This window comes from Canis aureus, chromosome 12, assembly GCF_053574225.1.
Source record: "Canis aureus isolate CA01 chromosome 12, VMU_Caureus_v.1.0, whole genome shotgun sequence".
Classification (NCBI taxonomy): domain Eukaryota; kingdom Metazoa; phylum Chordata; class Mammalia; order Carnivora; family Canidae; genus Canis; species Canis aureus.
In genome coordinates, this window is record NC_135622.1 from 6655079 (window position 1) to 6670482 (window position 15404).

Consider the following 15404-nt stretch of genomic DNA (forward strand, 5'->3'; position numbering starts at 1 on the left):
TCATTCTGATCTGAGCACATTATACATTAATCCATTTCTTGCACTTTAAGGGCTGCTCATTGATAGTTACTGCTAGTTATGTCAAATCCTGGAATGCCAAAATCTGTTCCTACACCTCCTCCCTATATCCTTTCATTTCTTTCATTTCATACCAAAATGAACAGGCATATTACTTGATGTTTATATTTCCCAGGCTAGTCCACATTTCCCATATATAAGATGTATATAAAGTGCTTAATACAATATCTACTGCATAGTAAGTACTCGATAAATGTTAACTCTGACATACATATGTATTAAACCTATCCTATCTAGATTGCTTGAGTTATTTTTTGAACATGTGGCTGTATGACTGCCTGCTTAGATTGTAGTTCTCTTTATTATTTAATATGGTTCTGGTTTCTCTTAAGTTCACAGAAGTGTTGTTTGCTATGGGGGTTTCCTCTACTAGTTTTTAAGCTCACTCAGGAAGGTCTCTTACAGCCTGGCCACCTCCCCACTAAGAATGCTCTGTGCCCAGTGGGTACCCACAAACACAGCTGGCTGCCTGACTGATTTGCTCTCACCTTCCCTCCACCCTATTAGAAGCTTTCATCACTGCAAATATAAGAACCACCTTATCTACATCTCCTGCCATCCAGAACAGTCTTCTTCTATCTCCCTGCCTCATTGACTCATGATCTCATTTCATCCTTTCTTCCTTTTGCTGAACCTTCTGGCTTGGTTTTCTCCACAGACCATCATTTTAACTCAGTGTACACATTATTTAGTTTTGGAATGTGTTCCCCATTTGCTCCTATATCTTAATTTGGTTGTACCCATTTCTATGGAGCCTAGCAGGACAAAGGAGTCAATGGCTCAAAGAACCACTTGTGAAAAATGAAAAGCTCCATGCAGACTGTCAGAGAAATGAAATACAGACTTAAGACCAGAAGCCAAATCTATGGGAGAGAAAGCTTCCTTAACTCATCTTCTCTGTGAAGCTGCATTTGGGCAACTGTTTTTTTTTTTTTTTTTAGTTTTTAAAGATTTATTTATTGATTTGAGAGAGAGAGAGAGCATGTGTTTGTGAGGAAGGTGGAGGGGCAGAGGCAGAGAGAGAGAATCTCAAGCAGGCACCCCCCTGAGCACAGAGCCCAATGCCAGGCTCTATCCCAGAACCCCAGAACCCCAGGACCCTGAGACAATGACCTGAGCTGAAACCAAGAGTTGGACGCTTAACCAACTGAGCCACTCAGACGCCGGGTGAATGTCTTTAAAGGAATTCTCTGAATGCAGAGAGGGTGGGGTGGCTTGCAGCCTTGGCCAGCTGGATGAGAAAAATTCAGATGCTAAAACAGATCTGTGGAGTTAATGAATTTCACAGTCCTTTGCCCTAACTCTGTTTCAGTCTCCGTCTAGGGACAGACACCTGGTTCAAGCTCATTAAATGGCAGCCGTAAGAAAGGAAGTAAAAAAGAGATAAAGCAAACTTCTTTGCAAACTGCTGTCTCTCTCAAGCTAAGCAGGTAGCTTCAGGAGTGAAGGTAACTCATGCAGTCTCTTGGCTTCATGCTGAGTGTGGCATCAAGGTTCATGCACATTTATGCACCTGCAGCTTTTTTTCTTAAATCAAGTCTGGGCTAATTACAGGATTTCATTGTATTTTCATACATATAATAATCCAGTTTACTCTGTAAGTGATTCATTTACAATTCAATTAAACAGCCAAGGAGAACAAATGTTAAAATAAACATGTGTTTAAATAAGATACAATATGTATAATTAGACACAACACATACCCCTATCTCAGTGTTTGATTTGCACAATAATACAAAACAGGTCATTTGAGGCTACGCCAAATATCAGGGATTAGATGACCTTTAAGTTCCTGCCAAGCTGGAGAGTTTATGATTTTGTGATCTGAATGAAAAATGAAGAATTCAGTGCATCATCCAAATGTTTACAAGAATCCAGCTGTTTGATGTCAGGTAGACAAAACACCCAGACAACTGACAGAGGCATTTCATTTTCATCCAGATGTTTTTTTGGGATTGTGTTGATTTAGCCTGACACATAGCAAAGTTAAGTGACTTAGTCAAGACTTGTGACAAAAATCTGAATATATTGGCAATGAAATTGTTTAGAGGTTTGTCATTTGAGCATCAGTAGCACTAGCGTTTGGGTTCTGCATCATTGGAGGCTTCTGAATCCATGAGATGAAAATAGACAATTCGGTTTTCTCCATTCTCCAGCTTTTGCTGTCTTTCCCCCCATTTCCCCCCACCACACACACACACACACACACACACACACACACACACACACCTCTCCAACCAAGGTCTGTGTTAACCTGGGTTCTGACTCATGACCAAGTGGGCCCCTCCATCATAGGGCTGTACATGGCGGCCTTTGTCTCTAAAGCTGCTCCTACTCAGACTATTGCTGTGTCTCTGGGACATCATTATCTGGGCCAAGGGTTGGCCAGATTAAAATTTCTAGCCATCTTAAAAGGTTGATTGCAGTATAGGCAATCATAGCCACCATTCATCCTCCTATTATCATGGTCAATAATACAACTCATCTAGATTTGGCTGTGATTCACAGGGCTGAGGTGACTGATGCTGACCAAAAGTCCTATCCACACTCCATAAATCTAAATGCTGTCCTTGGGTTTGCAGCTGCATCTTCTGTATGCAGAGCCCTGTGCTGTTTGTAAATCAGCCGCTTTGACTCTGCTTTTCCGGTTGCTTTGACTCCCAGTGAATTTCCCCGTGTCTGATTTCTGCCCATTCCAGGCCCCTCTGGTACCTCTGAGGCCCAGATGTCTCAGGCTTGACCATTGCATTTGAATTGTGCTTCTGGGCAGCCTGGGTGGCTCAGTGGTTTAGTGCCACATTCAGCTCAGGGCGTGATCTTAGAGTCCTGGGATCAAGTCCCACGTCAGGCTCCCTGCATGAAGCCTGCTTCTCCCTCTGCCTCTCTCTCTCTCTCTCTCTCTCTCTGTGTCTCTCATGAATAAATAAATAAAAAATCTTTTAAAAAAGTGAAATCATGCTTCTAAAATATCTTTCTCTGTGACCCTTCCTGGCTTCTTTTCTTCCAGTGCCCTGCTCGCTCCCTTCCTTTCCCACTACCTCCCTCCAGCCCTCTGCATGGACCCTGCCTTTGCAACTCACCCTGCCTGAGTCTGGATAGAGTGGTCTCGCCTGGCCAGAGAACCATTTCTAGATCAAATTCCCCATGTGACCTTGAGTAAGTCAGAACACCTCCCTGGGCCTCACTGTCCTTATCTTAACATGAGAGCGTTGGTCTAAATCAGGTCTGAGGCCCCTCCAGTTCTAAAATTATATTATCTCTCTAATACTGTTAGTGTGAGACTGGCTGCCTTCCAAGGTGTCACCGCTCATCATTCTATCTAGTTGTTATGCAGGGATTTTTTTTTGGAGGGTGAAAAAAAATTGAGGCTCCAGAACTAATATCTTGAAAAGTGATAAAATGTGTCTGTTACCCTCATGAGCCCCCTCCTTTTCTCTCTGTTGAATTTAAAACCCAGAGACTTCAACATACACATTATGACAGTTCTGTCACTTTCCCAAATTGCCCAATAAAAACAGGGAAAAGCACAGGTAAGCTTAGCACCCTGAGTGTCATACAAGCAGTGCAGCTTCTGGGCCAGGATGAGGCTGAGTTGCAGAAAGAGGTTCTGCACAGCGATGCCAAAAGAGAGGCATAAGGGGCTGAGGGGAAGGCACCTGCATGCAGGTGGTCACAGGGGAAGACTGTTCACTTGGAGACCCCAATCAGCACTTTGTTTGGAGTTTAGAGAGATTAATTCCCCTCCAAAAGAGAAAGAAATTTAACATACGCACAGCATTTAGATGCTTCCAGATTTCCAAATAAACAGTCTTCTAGGGCAGCCCCGGTGGCTGGGGTTTAGCGCCGCCTTCAGCCCTGGGCGTGATCCTGAAGATGGGGGATCCAGTCCCTCATTGGGCTCCCTGCATGGAGCCTGCTTCTCTCTCTGCCTGTGTCTCTGCCTCTCTCTCTCTCTCTCTCTGTTTCATGAATAAATAAATAAAATCTTAAAAAAAAAAAAAAACAGTCTCCTATGGAATTAAGAGCTTGTCCATTCCTGGCATGGATGGTCCAGGGCAGATCACATTAACTGCTTTTTCCTCATATGTTTATACATATAACCTCAGGTTAGGGAACATCCAGGGTGGTTTTCAAGTAGTCACAAAGGATGTGTAAGGAGCAGGTGTTAAGGTGCCAGGAGAAGAGGGCACATTTACACAACCATCTTATGTGAATGAGCCAGTGGGGTTGTTGCTGTTGTGGTTGTTCATCATTTGAAACCACCAGACGATACAGGGATTACTCTTCCCAAAATGTACCCCTGGTGATGATTAAAACAAAATCACCTGAGATTACCCTTGATTTTGGCCTCTAAGGTCAGGAATGATTCTGAATAAATCTCTTTGTAAATCAAATCATAAGAGATCAAACATAGGCCCTGAGTAGGATAACACTAAATGACAGTGGGACACCCACCTCTGCAGCTGGCCAGAGAGGACACCTGCTTTGCTGAAATGGACTGTTGCCTCCTGAGGATGCCCAAGAAGGACTAAGTCCCTCTCCTGCCCACCCAGCAGCATCTCACCCTCACATCTACCCCTCGTTTCTACCTTTCTCCCTTTTCTCACATTCCTTCCAACCTCTCTACCCTGAATCCAGCCATTAAGGGTGTGCTTTAAAACTATATTAGCATTTTATTCCTCTCCAAATCATCTTCTCCATGGCCAGGAGAATCTATGGTCAAGATATCCCTCCTCCCAAAGTTTCTGGAAAGAATGAAAGCAAGAGGGACTTCCAGGGTGTTTGGGAATGGAGATGCTAGCAAGACAGTCACTAATACTCCTTAGGGTGGGGAGAATCGACCTAAAGAACCAAATTGAATTGGGCTGGAGTCAAGCTGTGGGTGTGGAGGGGTGAGTATAATAAGGCTTTGGCAGCAGCTGCCAATTGCACCATGTTCGGGATGGAACTGACAGAGATGGTGCAGAATGCAAAATCAGCAGCTCTGGATCCAAGGGAACTTCCATGGGCAAAGGGCTTGGGGCTAGTCTCAGCTGGAGTCCCCAGAAGGACTTTGATGATTTCTTGACTATTGAGAAGATGGTGGGTCCAGAAAGAAGGTGGGGATTCTGAAAAAGATCAACCATGCATAATTTTTTATTGTTGCAAGGATTCTACAATTTCATAGCTTACAAAGTACAATTGCAAATACTATTCCATGTAATTTTCACAATTACCCAATATAACAGAGAAGTAGTTATAATTAACTCTATTTTGCAGTTCATTCATTCATTCAATATTATTTTTAGAGCCTTTGATGTATAAGGCACTATGCTGGATCCTCGAGATACTTCAACAGACGGAACTACATCAACAGTTGGAAAGTAATTGTGATGAAGTAATTGGCTCAACTTGAAACTGCAATAGGGTGATCACAGCTAGGTGAAGAATGGGGATGAATCAGAGAAAGTACGGTTGGGGGGCCTGGCTGGTTCAGTTGGTAGAGTGTACAACTCTTGATCTCAGGGTTGTGGGTTCAAGCCCCACATTAGGTGTAGAGATTACTTAAAATAATAAGATTTTTATTTATTTTTAATTTTTAAAAAGATTTTATTTATTTATTTTTTAGAGAGAGTGTGAGCAGGGGAGTTGTAGAGAGAGTGGGAGAGGGAGTTCATCTCCAACAGACTGCTGAGCATAGAGCCCTACACAGGGCTCTAAGATCATGAGCTAAGCTGAAATCGAGAGTCAGTTGCTCAACTGATTGAGCCACCCAGGCACCCCCAAAAATAATAAAAAAATTTTTAAAAGGAGAAATACAGCTGGAAAGAGAAGCAGGAACCAAGTCTTAAAGGCCCTTGGAAAGAAAGAAAGGTGAATAAGGAAGATGAGTAAGATTTAAAACAGAGGACACTAAGTTTTCTGACTTGGGCAATTGATGGATAATCATGTGATTTTATTGAGAGAGGGAGTTTGCTCTCAGGGAGAAGAATAGGTTTTGAGGGAAAGGTAACATGTCATGTTTGAGACCTCATATGTCACTGTCCTGTGCATGGGCAGTTGGAGAAAAAGGTCTGAAGGTCAGGAAAGAGCATGGGCTGAAGGTAGGCATGTAGTAGTATTTCTATATGGATGGTTACCAAGTCAAGTGAGTGAGATTGTCCAGGGAGGGTAGACAGAGAGAGGAGAGACAGGCCCATGCCAGAGCTCCAAGGAGCTCTAAAAGTGAAAAGAAGAGAAACTACAAATGAGATGGAGCAGTGTCTCGTTTCTTTTGTGAGAATAAGCTTTGGAATCAGACACCTTTGGCCATCTGTCTCTGGGCAAGTGTGTCACCCCTGTGAGCCTTTGTCTCTCTCTGTATTGGGGCAACAATAGTACTTACCTTACAGAACAGTAGCTAGAAAGTTTAGTAAACTCCTGGTGCATAGAAGCATCAATTAATGCTAGCTATTATGTTAATTATGTGTAATAAGAGTAGGAATGATAATAATGAGAGGAAGCAGCAGCCAGAGAAGCCAGAAGGTATGACAAAAGTGATGTCATCAAAGCTGAGGGAAGTGTTTATGAAAAACTGGTCAGTAAGGACAAATGCGCTGAGAAGTAAAAATAAAAGGCTGAAAATGGTCTGTTGCATTAAGCTTTGGTAGGACCTTAATGACTTTTGCAAGGGATGTCCCTTTACATGGTCCAAGTGGGGGAAAGGACAAGAGACAATGACTATGGGGAGACATAGATGCCCATAAGAGTCTATGTGGTGGCTTAGTCAAGGTTGTGTAGCCAGCAAACTCTGTTATCCTAGAGTAACCAAAACTTAGAGATCAGGAGATTCCAAATTTGGTTTGTTTTCCACCTATGGGACCCAAAGAAGGTGATTTAGCAAGTAAATGAGACTCCATGCCAAGTTACCTGAGGAGGGGAAGGAATGAAAAGCCTAGAAAGGAAGGGGATGAGGAGCCTCCAGGAAAGCACAGAGAGTGGGAAGAGAGGTAATCGGGCAGACCCAAGGAGGGGAGGAAATTGGATAGAAAGCGAACAAATATTTATTGAATGCCTGTCATGTGTCAAACATATGTAGCGATGTTGATGAAATAGACACAGGACATGATTCCTGCTTCTAGGAACAGGACACAAGGATGTGGAAGATTCTAAGGCCCAAACAGTTGTTAAAGCAACAACAGGAGAGCTGTCACAAAGCAATATACGATTTATTGTCAAATGAATTGTAGCATACAATGAATGGACAAACTTCTTCATATCTTGCCAAGGAAGGCTCACCCCAGGGATGCAGGATTCCAAACTGCTGGCTTCATGTCATAAACGGGCCCTGTTAGCAGGGGACAGGTACTGACATCTCTGGGAATTGTGTGATGAGAATAGGATTGGGGGAAGGAGGACAGGGAGAAGAGCTCTGTGGGGTAGGGCCCAGAACTACTGGCCACCCATAACCGGCTGCCTTCCACCTGGCTCAGGGTGTGTGTGTGTGTGTGTGTGTGTGTGTGTGTGTGTGACCAAGAGACAGAGGAAGATACAGAAAAGGAGACACAGACATACACACAGATATAGAGGAGACAAAAACATAACATGAAGAATACCTGGCACACAGTGGATAGTCATTGGATAAATGAACAGAAAGTCCAAGGAGACACAATCCAAAGTACATGGAAAGGCTGAACCATATATTGGGAAAACTTTAGGGCCAGACTCTTTTTACTTCTATAAATGTATACAAGTTACTTCATTTTTCTAAGCTTTTTTTTTTTTCTTTCTTTGCCAGAAAGGTAGAGATAGCAATACCTTCCTTACCAAGGCATCGTGAAGCCTGAAGGGGATGACATATAATATCAAGCACACATTCTGGTCCTGAGTCTCTGCTCACTAAATATCAGTTGTCAATGACCGTTCAAGGTGTTTACAAATGGTCACCTTTTGCTGAACTTCAAGATGCTTTATAACTATTAGAACATGAAACCTTGCAAGACATCGAAAAAGTGGGTAACAAATGTTATCACCCCTCTTTTATACACGGAGAACTTTCACCCTGAGGATCAGGGTTTTGCCAGAGGAATAAGCAATTATGTGGGAGGAGAGGGAAGGGACGGGAAGGAAGCAAAGCCTTTACAAAGATTCTCAAACAACCGCCTTCCTTCCCTACTGCCCTCCAGCCAGCCCTCCAGCCAGCCAGCAGGTGGTGGCGTCAGATTACACTTCTCGCCCCTGCCCAAGCACAAGCCCAGACTGGGGCTGGCTTGCTGGGGAGTTTGCAAAGATGCAGGGTAACCCTGGGCATTTATTTCTCAAAAAAACCCAACAAAACAAAACAAAACAAAACAAACAAAAAAAACCAGGCAGCATTAAGAGGATGATCTCTGATCAGACCCAGCATTGGGTTGTTCTCAGAACAGTCCACACATCAGCCTTTCCCCACCTCCTCCATGACAGCTTAATAATAGCTGGTCCTGGTGGGATTCTCTCCCCCAGGACATTCCTGCAACTGAGTCGCTTTGCCCTTTCAAAACACCACAGAGCAGAGCCCAGAAACTGAAACAGCCTTCCGGTCTCATTAGTGCCGGGTTCCCCTGTTGTTCTCATTTGCTCTTGTGTTTCCTATGTGTGAATATGATCATTTGTTCAAGTGGTCTATTTATATGATTCTTCTCTTTAATTTACCCCCATTACTCAGCACCTGAGAAATTGAGGGAAGTCCGTGCACTGCACTAACGATTTCTGGGGCCCTCCTTGCTAGGAGTGAATGTGGAGACCCAGACTCTGGGGAGGCTCTCAGTGTCTGAACCTGCATCACACTGTCTCCACCAGCCCATCCTTAGGCACAGACACAACACGAGGGAAGTGCATCACATTATGGCTGACTTGAGTATGTGCTTGTGTGTCAGAAATGAGCTCCTGGAGGATGGACAAGAATGGAGATTGGACGGGAACTGAATGCACATGTGCACAACTGTATTTCAGAAAGGCCCAGCAAGGAGAAGGGGTCTGGAATATAACTGAAATGTGGGACCTTGAAGGATGCTTGGCACACAGTAAGTGCTCAGCTCCAGGGGTGATTGAGTGTGAGAAAAATAGAATCAAAGCAACCACTAGAATGGGTTCAATGCTAGGTTCTTAGGTCTAAAAACTGGAGGGAATCATCTACCAGTCACCCCTGGGCCTTGGCTAAGCCCCCTCTTCAGCAAGGTAAGAATGTATGTATTTATATTTTAAGCCCCCCAAAGTAGGAAATAGGTACCCTTTCTTGCTTAGAACTCTATACCCAATCCCTTATCAGGAAATTCTTCCCTCCTACGTGAAGCAAGCTCATCTGCCCTGAAATGAGATGAAGAGGTACAATTTGCTGGCATTTTTGAGGGAGCGCCTTCATGCACCTACATATACATATAATGACTCACGCCTTGATGTTTGCTTCTCCATAAAGCTAGTCTCAATTCTTTAGCATTCGTCAGGGATCTTCTTCATCGACTGTTCACATTGGCCTCTTGCCACTGCTACAACTTCTGTCAAGGAATAATCAGGCCAGATATGATGAAAAGACTGGAATGCTACTTGTCTGTCTCCCACTGGTTTGGGATTAATAACAATGGCTAAACTCATAGAGCACGTTGCCACATTCTAGGGCCACACGTGTATTATTTCAGCTTATTGGTCAGCAACTCTGTGAGGAAGGTACTAATATTATCCCCATATTATAGATGAGGAAAACTGAGGCCCAGAGGAGGGTGGGGGACTGGCCCAAGGTCACACTACAGAGTAGCAGAGCCTGAATTCAAACTTGAGGTAGTCTGATGCCAGAACTGATGATCTTGCAACCCTACCGTGATGGGTGGCCATCCATGTCTGCTTGTCATGTTCCCCTGGCTCTCCCACTGACGATTTTTTAAAAAAGATTATTTATTTATTTATTCATAGAGACAGAGAGAGAGAATGAGAGGCAGAGACACAGGCAGAGGGAGAAGCAGGCTCCATGCAGAGAGCCTGACGTGAGGCTCGATCCAGGGTCTCCAGGATCACGACCTGGGCTGCAGGCGGCACTAAACCGCTACACCACCGGGGCTGCCCTCCCACTGATGATTTGTCATGAACTATGCTTCTACTTTCTTTTCTGCTATACTGTATACAGTAATTTTTTTCTATCTCTGAGTGAGCTTTTCATTTATCCTCTACAAGTTCTTTCCTTCATACATTCATTTTGTTCTAGGCTACCTTCTGGGTACAGGTTTTAAGAAGATCCAGAGGCATCTCCCAAAGCCTTGATGGTCTTAGTCTGCTTTCCTCTGTTTCTCATCTCTTGCCCTTCCTTATTTTATTCCATTAGAAACAAAGTTAAGGATTTTTAGGGTTTGACACTGAAAACAAATCAGAAATTATCTACCTGCCCGTTCACTTTACCTGTGAAGACCCAAGTCTATAGGACTAATATGTGGCAGTGTTGTTCTAATTCAAATTTGATGTCTCCTCTTGACCCCTTGCTCTAATCTTAGTACCCAGATACATCATAGTTAATGAGTATCACCTGGCCTTCTGTATCAATCTGTGACTCAGTTTTTTAGTCTGTAATATGGGAATAGTATTCATACTTACTAGAATTTAGGGTTCTAGTGTGGACTAAATGAGTTAATACATGTAAAGAGCTAAAGTTAGTGGGCAGCCTGGGTGGCTCAGCGGTTTAGCTCTGCCTTCAGCCCAGGGAGTGATCCTGGAGATTTGGGAGTGAGTCCCACATCAGGTTCCCTGCATGGAGCCTGCTTCTCCCTCTGCCTGTGTCTTTGCTCCCCACCTCCCCCGTGTGTCTGTCATGAATAAGTAAATAATAAAATTCTTTTTTAAAAAAAAGCTTAGGTTAGTGCTTGATTTCATACTTGTTAGCTGGTTATTATTATTTAATAAAGACTTTATTCATTTGAGAGAGGAGACAGCACTGGAAGGAGGGGGAGAGTGGGAGAGGAGGAGAGAGAGAGAGAGAGAATCCCAAGCAGATTCCATGCTGAGTGTGGAGCCGATGCAGGGCTTGATCCCAGGACCCAGAGATTATGACCTGAGCTGAAACCAAGAGCAGGACTCTCAATCGACTATACCACCCGGGTGCCTCAGTTTATTATCATTTTTAACTCCTCTTCAGCATATCTTATTATTTAATTCTAAGCTAATATTTCTAAATATAGTTGGTCCTTGAATAGCATGGGTTTGAACTGTGCAGATCCACTTACATGAGGGCTTTTTTTCTAATGTTATTTATTATTATTATTTATTATTTTAGAAAGGGGGAGGGGCAGAGAGAGGAACAGAGAGAATGTTAAGCAGGGTCTATGCCTAGCACTAAGCCTGACATGGGACTGTATCTCACAACCCTGCAATCATGCCCTGAGCCAAAATCAAGAGTCAGAGGCTTAACTGACTGAACCACCCAGTCAGTTAAGCTACATGCAGGCTTTTTGCAGTACAGTACTATAAATGTATTTTCTCTTCCTTAATTTCTATTAGCAATAATCGCGTCTTGGATAAACCTCATTGGCTATGATACTGCCACTGCACAAAGCCTCTTCCTTAATTTCTCAATAACATTTTCGTTTTTCTAGCTTACTTGATTGTAGGAATACAGTATATAATACATGTAATATGCAAATTTGTGTCAATTGACTGTTACCTTTAAGATATCTGACCAATAGTAGGCTATTAGTAGTAAAGTTTTGAGGGAATCAAGAGTTATATGTGGGTTTTTGACTGTGCAGTGGGTTAGCACCCTTAACACTTGCACTGTTCAAGGATCAGCTAAACTTGCCATAGTAAGACATCTTTGTCCTAAGCATGGACTTAAAATATGAACTTCTTCAACTGATCTTATGCTGTTATTAATGTGTTAATAGAAGATAGATGAAGTCTTCCCAGACCTCTTTCCCTACCCAGAGACTTTGGCAAGGTCAAGACATACATTTTCCTTTGTTTCCAAACACCCTGAACATTGAATCATTAATGTTTCCCATTCCTGCTTCTGCTATACTGTGGGAAGCTTGAGGGCATAGACTAGTCCTGTTCATCTTTTATTGTCAGCTCTTAGGACTCAGTTGGTGGCACACAGTAGGTATTCAGCACAGATTTATTGTTGAATAAATGAATGAATGCAGCATCTGCATATTATGTTATCCCCCAACTCCACTCTTCTACCATCAACTTTTTGATGGTATATTATACATATTTTACATAATATTACAAAATATTATACATATTTTTTGCCTGATTTTTAATTCATTTTCCAATCTACCATTGAGTTTATTTATTTTAAAGATGTATTTGTTTATTTTAGAGAGTGAGAGACAGAGAGAACATGAGCAGGGGAAAGGGCAGAGGGAGGTAGAGGGAGAGAATCTCAAACAGACTCCCTGCTGAGCACGAAGCCCACTGGGGCTCAGTCCCACAACCCTGAGATCATAACCTGAGCCGAAATCAAGAATAGGCAACTTAGCCAACTGAGCTGCCCAGGTGCCCCTCTACCATTGAGTTTAAAACAAAAATATAAACTATTAAATGCAGCCAGACAGTTGGCTTTCATAGAGACCGTAAAAAGGAACATGTAAGCAAAAATCAATCAGAAGTTTCCAGTACTATGCAAGGGAGAAGGTGATCCTATAATGAACAAATGTCAGCTCTTTAAGAAGTCCTAACCCTACAGAGAGGACTGTGCAGGTGGTTGAGCATTAGCTTTGTGGATAGAGGCACCTGGACTTGAATGAGTAAGCTGACCTCTCAAACTTCTGCTTTACCACCTGCAAAATGGGGTTGATAACTGGCACCCTTCTCTTAGGTCTCTTGCAGAGTTTGAGATCATTCCTGTCCAGTGCCTGACACAATGAGAGACCTTGATAAATATTAGCTGTAGAGGAAGGGCTGGCCCTCCACAGTCCCCACCTGCACGCTTGAGGACATCCCATGCCTTTTATTCCAAATCTGTGATCACAAAGCATTTGATCTCTTTTTGGGACCTAAGAATTAATTCTGGGGATTGGTGAAGAATCTGTCCTTCTCTATGTGAGTGTTTTTGCATTCTGGTTAATCAATCACTTCTAAAAGGAATTTCTCACTTGAGGCTGGAAACTGAACTGACAAGAGTTCAGGAGCAGATTCCAGACCTGTGGGGACTTTGCCTCCTCCCTCCCTCCAAACACACACACATGAGATAAAGCCACCTGGAGAGAATCTGTCAGAAACAGCCAGGCATCTCTCACCATATAAAGAGCAATAGCAGTCATTTTCATCACTACCATCACCATCATCATCATGATCATAGGTTAATAGGGCACATGTGCATTAAGGATGGATGTAAGCCATAAATATAAGAATAATAATTTAAAGGAAATAAGATCATTCATTTTAACTGTACTCTCCACTCTCCTGAGCTCCAGTGAAATTATACAACCAAACAAGCAGCAGACACCGGGTTGAACATGGTTACCAGAAAAACTCCCTGCCTTTGCTGTGATTGGCTGAGCATCTCCTGAGGGCAGAGAGCTTTTTAAGCAGCTGGTGCAAATGGATGCCTTTCTGAAATTAACCAGTTGATGAATGTCACAGGCATCAGGCTCCATTCCCGGGTTGGGCCAGGCTGTGCTCAAACTGCGTGTTTCCCTCACACCCTCCAGGGTCTATGACTAACAAGGAGATGAATGGTTAGGATGGGAGTGTTGGGGGCTGGGGGTGGGCGGTGGGAATTAGAAGAGAACTACAAGATGTTCAGCCCTTAGAGGCTGGTGCTTTTCTCCCTTGTGCATCCTTGAATCTGTGTGCAGGCCTTGCCACATCCACAGTTTCTGGACACTTGTTCATATAAGACCTCAGTTCAAGAGGAGGAATATATGTGGTTTATGTATGTGGTACAAAGATCCTGTCTTTGAGCAGGCACACTTGACTCTGGCTCAGGTACTTATTCACTGTGTGAACTTGTGCAAGCTATTACCCACTCTGCATTTGAATTTCCTCATCTGCTTATAGAAAAAGTAAGATCTGCTATACATGGGGTAAAACATTAAATATATATAAAAGCATATTTTATACCACCTGGAACATACTGGTATGTTGATTATTGTTACTTTTATGCTTATTGAAGGAGCCAAGAAGGTCTGAATACAGGTATCACAGACCAAGACTACTGCTGTTAGACTTTTATTTTTTTGGATTCTTCTCCCAATGGGTCTTTCTTATCTTTTCTTTCTTTCCTTTCTTTCTTTTCTTTCTTTCTTTCTTTCTTTCTTTCTTTCTTTCTTTCTTTCTTTCTTTCTTTCTTTCTTTCTTTCTTTCTTTCTTTCTTCTTTCTTTCTCCTTCCTTCCTTCCTTCCTTCCTTCCTTCCTTCCTTCCTTCCTTCCTTCCTTCCTTCCTTCCTTCCTTCCTTCATCACTGAAGTATAGCTGACATAGAAGGTGAAATCCTTTTTTAAAAACATGGGTTTTGCCTATATTAAGGTATTAGTAATACATATTAGCATATTGAAGTTTTTTATTCTTGACCTGAAACAGGTGAGGGATTGTGAGACAAGCTTTGCTTACATTGTGATGTTGCCTAAGGTTGAACCCATGCATAAGGGCCACTAAAATGAGCCTGGTAGAGTGGGAGCCTGACTGGCCCACTTGGAGCATGCAACTCTTGATCTCAGGGTTGTGAGTTTGTGCCCCGCATTGGGTGTGGAGATTATTTTTTAAAATGCATTTAAGGAAAATTAGAAATAAATAAAATGAGCCTAGTTGAGTACTGTATTATGTCTAAATGAGGCTGAAAACGGAGTTTCTCTAGTTAGACTTTGGAATGGGATCTACACGTGCAAATGCTGGTCAGTCCTGGTTGCTTCTGTGCTGACCGAGCATGAGGGTGGGGCCTGGACACTCGGCTGGTCCTAGCTTTACCACTCTTCACTCGGCTCCGACCAGGTCTCTTTCAAGATCGCAGTCTCCTTGTTTGCAAAATGAGAGGGTTGCATTTTATTAGTGATGGACAGTAGGAGTGAAGAAGAGTGGCTGGAAGAGCAGGTCAGAGATGAGTTCAAGCCAAATTGCACAGGGCTAGTCAATCTGCTCATGAAGAGTAGCAATTCCTGCTTCCCAAAGAACGTTAGAAAACCAGACTCAGTATTTCTGAGGCCACCTTGGAAATGTTATAGCCCACTCTGGAGTAGGCAAAACTGCGTGTATGTAACCCAAAGAGGCAAAGGTTTTATAAGGCTAAACCGCCACCCAGAGAGGGAATTAGATTTCAAAGCCTCTGAGATTAGCCACATGCTGCACCTGTCTCCCTCTTTCTATTAACACAGGCTGCGCCTCAAACACCTACTGACCATTAATGCATGGCC

General features: G+C 43.0%; 1 pseudogene; it reads right to left on the minus strand.

The window, feature by feature from the left end:
- Window positions 1–11538: 11538 nt before the first annotated feature.
- LOC144281460 (U4 spliceosomal RNA) lies at window positions 11539–11610 on the minus strand (annotated as a pseudogene).
- Window positions 11611–15404: the final 3794 nt, after the last annotated feature.